Source organism: Thamnophis elegans, chromosome 12 (genome assembly GCF_009769535.1).
Source record: "Thamnophis elegans isolate rThaEle1 chromosome 12, rThaEle1.pri, whole genome shotgun sequence".
Lineage (NCBI taxonomy): Eukaryota > Metazoa > Chordata > Lepidosauria > Squamata > Colubridae > Thamnophis > Thamnophis elegans.
This window is the reverse complement of record NC_045552.1, coordinates 35,847,494-35,853,493: the sequence shown is the minus strand read 5'-3', so window position 1 is coordinate 35,853,493 and position 6,000 is coordinate 35,847,494.

Here is a 6,000-nt window from a genome sequence, read left to right as displayed (position 1 = left end):
GAAGGAGCGCGCCTCTCCAGCCACCTGGAAGGAAACAGCGAGTTGAAGGGTGGGCTGTTGCACCCCGCGAGCAAAGGGGCTGCTAGGGGCCGCAAGACTGCTTTGTTTTGGCGGGTAGTTCTAAGCAAGGCGGCAAGAGCGTGCCAAAATCAGTGCCCTGTCAACCCCTTGGTTGCCCACCCCGCCTCTCTCGAGCAGACATCTGGTTTGTTTTGGTTTTTTACATAAAAGCATAAAGGAAAGCCACCCCCGAAGCCTCGACACGTCCCGCTCTATGGCCATCGTCCCTCTCTATGGCAGATGCAGCGACCATAGAGCAAGACACGCTGGCAGACATAGGGCACCTTTTGCCTGCTTGCCTCACTGGCCGTGAACCTTACCACACATCACTGTACCAAATCATACCCTTAAATGTTCAGTATTTGTCCTCTGTTGAGTTGGTCCAATCACTAATTATTGATAAAGCTACTGCTTCATAATATAGTTTTAAGTTTGGCATTTTCAAACCTCCTCTCTCACGTACATCTTGCATTATTTTAAGTTTTATTGTCGGTTTCTTCCCTGCCCAAACAAATTTATTAATACCCTTCTGCCATTCTTCCAAATTTGCATCTTTTTTGAGTATTGGTATCATTTGAAAAAGAAATAAAAACTTAGGCAATACATTCATTTTTATTGCTGCTATCCTTCCCAGCAAAGAAAGTTGTAGTTTTTCCCATTTCTTCACCTCTACCTGTATTCTATGCCATAATGGTTTGTAGTTATACTTATATAATTTCCCATTTGAGGTTTTAATATAAGCTCCTAGATATTTGACCCTTTTTACTATCTCACATCCTGTTATTCTTTCTAATTCTTCTCTTTGATTAATGTTCATGTTTTTAACTATCACCTTTGTTTTCCCTAGATTTATTTTAAACCCAGATACTTGACCATATTGATTAATTATGTTCATTAAAGCCATAGTTGATTTCCCCGGTTGGGTTAAAGTTACAACCAAGTCATCCGCAAATGCTCAAAGTCTGTATTCATAATGCCTAATCTTAATTCCCTGTAAATCATCTAATCCCCGTATTTTATTCAACAATAACTCCAGGGTTAAGATAAACAATAATGGAGATTGGGGACACCCCTGTCTTGTTCCTTTTTCAATTTTAAAGGTTCTGTTAAACTACCATTAACTATAATTTGTGCTGTTTGTTCCTGGTATATTGCCTTGATAGAGTGTGTGAAATGCTCTCCAAATTGCATCTTTTGTATTATTTTCATTAAAAATAGCCAATTCACTCGATCAAATGCTTTCTCCATGTCCAAGAATTTGAGTGTTGCGGGGACCCAGATACTCCACTATATTAACAATTTGTCTTACATTACTTTTCATTTGTCTCTCTTGTATAAAACTAGATTGATCATTGTGGATCACTTGTTGTATAACTAACATCAACCTATTTGCTAATATTTTAGCAAACATTTTATAATCTGTATTGAGTAGTGATGTAGGCCTATAATTTTTTGGCTGGCTGAGATCTTGATCTTCTTTCGGAATCAGGGAGATAAAGGCTGTTCTCCAAGATGGAGGTACCCTTCCTTCCAATTGGATTCTGTTAAATAGTTCCTTAAGAGGTTCTACCATTTTTAATTGTAAATTTTTATAATAAACCGCTGTCAGTCCGTCTGTAACAGGTGCCTTCCCAACTTTTAACTGTTTAATTACCAGGAGGATTTCCTCCGAAGTTATTGGTTGATTCAATCTCTCCCTTTGGTCATCCGTAACTATAGGGATTTTCTCTTTTTCCAAGTACCTATGTCTAAACCTTGTATTTTATCACCAGTGTACAATCTTGTATAAAATTCTAAAAAGCCTTTTTAATCATATCCTGTTGATAAACTTCTTTACCTTTATAATCTATTTTTTCTATAGTACGAATTTTTTGTTTTTTCCTCGTCATATATGCTAACCACCTACCTGGTTTATTTGCATTGCAAAAAGTATTATGTTTAGCATATAATAAATTAGTAGCCATCTGATCTGACATCAACATATTAAATTGCGCTCGTGATAAAGTGATTGCCTCTTTTGTCTTCTTATCACCTGGGTTAGATATTAGCTCCTGCTCTTTCTTCTTTATCTCTTCCTCTAATTCCTTTCGTTTTGCTCCCTGTCTATGTCTATATAGATTATTTAAATTTATTAAAACTCCTCTCATATACGCCTTACTTGGATCCCAAACCATTTCCATATTCATATTAAAAGCAAAATATTCTTTCAACAGTTTTTTACATTCATTGACATTTTTCTCATATCTAAATAAATTTTCATTTAACCTCCAAGACCTTCTAGGTTCCTTCCCATATTCCAGTTCCATCCAAACCGGGTTATGATCTGTTAAAGCTCTCGAGCATATCTTCGTCTTCTTTACCTTAGAAAGAAATTCATTTGTGATTAATATAAAATCAATCCTAGAAAAGGATTGATGCCTATCAGAAAAAAATGCAAAGTCCTGTTCTTTAGCATTCCTTTCCCGCCAGATGTGTCTTAGCTCAATATCGTCCATCATATATAAAAAAAAAGACAGGTAATCTTGCGCGTGCCTGAATATTTTGCAATGGACCCTTCTTGTCTTTCTTGGTATCCAATACTCCACTCCAGTCACCCAGTAATATGCACGATCTGTAATCCCATTTTATTAACTTGGTATGGAGCAACTTATAAAAATTTTCTTGTTGTTGATTGGGGGCATATACTCCCGTTAAGAGTATCTTTTTTCCTTCTAATAGTAGTTCGATTGCAATATATCATCCTTGAGAGACTGCTTCAATTAATTCAGCCTTTATATCCCTTCTTAAGTATATAACTATACCATTCTTCTTCTCCAGGGCAGAAGCTACAAAATGTTGTCCCAATCTTGCATTCATCAAGTATTTCTGATCATTTATTCTAATATGTGTTTCTTGCAGACAAATTACATCATTTTTAAATTGTTTCAAATAGTGGTATATTTTTTCCTTTTTTGTGGTGAGTTTAAGCCATTGACATTCCAGGTTAAAAATTTAATTGTCATCTTCAGCTCCCTGAAGCTTTTTAAGAACCACCTGGAAATCCTGTAGTTTGATCTTCAGCCTGGCTCCTCCCACGGCTTCTGTGTTAATGTTTATAGTTTCTTGAGTTGTTGTCTGGGCTTGTTGCATCTTTAATTCTTGTTCCTTGTGTTTGGTAGCCGCTCGGGTTTGTCTTTGCTCCATAATTCCTTCTGTCTCCACAAGAAGATTCAAAGCTTGGGCCACATCCAATGATTCTTGGGTATCTTGCTGTCTGGCCTCTCCTGCTTGCTCCCTTTCTCTGAATCCTGGAGATGGAGGGTAACCAGCCTTTAATACGTTGCTGTAAAAATCTCTGGCCTTCCAAACTGAGTTGAGACGATGTCTTTGCCCCAAGTAATTCACCACTAATCCGGCTGGGACTTCCCATCTATATTGTATCTGGCGATTTTTAAGTTCATCCACTAGGAATACATAGTCTTTCCTAGATTTGAACATTTTTGGTGGAATTTCCTTCAAAACTATCACCTCCTGACCTGCAATATGAAACTTGGTTTTATAGGACGCTTGTAATATCAGGTTCCTTATATTCCTAGTAACAAAATAGACTAGAATGTAGCGGCATGGTGCCACCGGAAGAGGACATACTACCGCAAATCTTAATCTGCCCTAGGATCGAACCCCCATTTCGCAGACCAGTGGGAGACAACAACCTCCGATTCATGGATTAGAGCCACGGTCAGGTTTGGTCTGACCTTAGAATTCATCTCCCACCCCCCTAGTTCATTCCTCCAGTGCCCAACTTCTAGTAATCCCCAGAGGTGGTTGTTGATGAGTTTAGCGATCCAGCAGCTCCTAGACATAGAGGCCATACAGGAGGTCCCTGCTGACCAGATTCGCCAGGGGTTCTATTCCTTGTTATTTGTCATTCCCAAGGCCTCTGGGGGGTTGAGGGCCATCCTTGATTTAAAGCAATTGAACAGGTTTATTAGGTATAAACGTTTTAAAATGCATTTGTTACATTCTATTTTGGAGGGGATTCATGAAGGTGATTTTCTTACATCAATCGATCTTACAGAAGCGTACTTGCATGTACCTATTCTGCAGGAACATCGACAATATTTATGATTTGTTATAACTCTTGCCATTTCCAATACACGGCATTGCCTTTTGGCCTTTCTTCTGCGCCCAGAGTCTTTACTAAGGTCATGGCTGCTCTGGCGGCCCATATGCGCACTGTACCTGTGAGAGTCCAGCTTTATCTTGATGACATCTTGGTCCAGTCGGCCTCAGAGGCCAGGGAAGACCTCCTCACCATGTTACATGCACTACGCACACATGGGTTCTCCATCAATGAAACTAAGATCTATTTCTCTCCCACCACTAGGATTCTACACCTGGGGACCTGGATTGATTCGATGGAAGGTCAGGTCTTCCTGTCTGAGGAGCATGCTAGTAGCCTGAAATAGTTGGTGACAGACATAGGGAAGGAACATAGGCCTACCCTGGCCAGTCTCTTTAAACTGTTGAGGAAAATGGTGTCAGCCACTGCCATAGTCCCCTGGGCTAAGCTCCACACTAGGGACCTCCAATGGTTTTTGCTCCCCTTCCACAAAAGGAAAATCAACAATTTCCTAGTATGGGTGGCTGTGCCCAGACATGTCTGGCAGGTGCTTAAGTGGTGGAGGGCCCCCGGAATACTGAAGGGGTGCCACTTTAGGATGGGTGACAAGGTCAACATCACCACGGACAACAGTCTGTATGGTTGGAGGGGCTCACATGAGGTCGTACATCACCCAAGGACAGTGGTCTCAGTAAGAGTCTACCCAAAGCATTAACTGGTTAGAGCTCAGGGCAACAAGATTGGCTCTGCTAGACTTTCGACAACATATTTCTGAACAACACATGCTGATCTTCACAGATAATATCACGGCCAAAGCCCACGTGAATAGGCAGGATGGTACAAAATCTAAAGATCTCATGTTAAAGGCCAGTATACTGGGAGCCTGGGCTGAAACCAAGCTCTATTCCCTCACAGCTGAACATATATTGGGAGTGGATAATGTTAAAGCTGACTGGCTGAGTAGAACCAAGGTAGACCAAGCCAAATGGTGATTGCATCCTTCTCTTTTTCAGGAGATTACAAGACGCTTCGGAATGCCGATCTTGGATCTGTTTACCACCTCTTACAACACTCAGCTCCCCAGGTTCTACATGGGGTTCCACGCACCAGGAACAAAGGGGGTGGACGCCCTTTGCAGTCCCTGGCTGAGGGGTCTGCTTTACACCTTTCCACCTACACCCCTCCTCCCCATGGTGATCTGCAGGGTCATCAGCCTCCGGGCAGAGATCATACTAGTAGCCCCGTACTGGCCACAGCGTCCATGGTTCGCCGACCTTCAGACATTGTCATTAAAGAGGCCCTGGAGAATCCCATCAGATAGGAACACCCAGAGCCCCGTTGGCTTCAGTTGACCACCTGGTATTTGAGTGGCTCGCTCTGAGAGGAAGCGAATACTCGGACAGGGTCATTGTTACAATATAGGCCTCCAGAAGGCCGTTGACGACCCGCATCTACAATGCCACATGGAAAATATTCTGTAATTGGTGTTCTGGCAAACATATCATTCCAGAGAGCTCCTCTATTCCCCAGGTGCTGGAATTCTTGCAGGATGTGTTGGAATGGGGTCTCTAAGCCAACACCATTAGACAGGTGGTGGCCTTGGGAACCATACTTATCTGGGGGGGGGACGGACAGTCCCTTTTCCAGCACCCCACAGTCAAGAGATTCCTGAGGGGGGCAGTAAGGCTGCGACCCCCTGTGGTGCCCCGATACCCAACTTGGGATCTTACCATGGCCCTAGAGGCTCTTACCAAGCCACCATTCGAACCACTACACAAGGTCCCCCTGCAAATACTTACCTGGAAGGTAGTCTTTCTGGTGGCGAATACCTCCGCTAG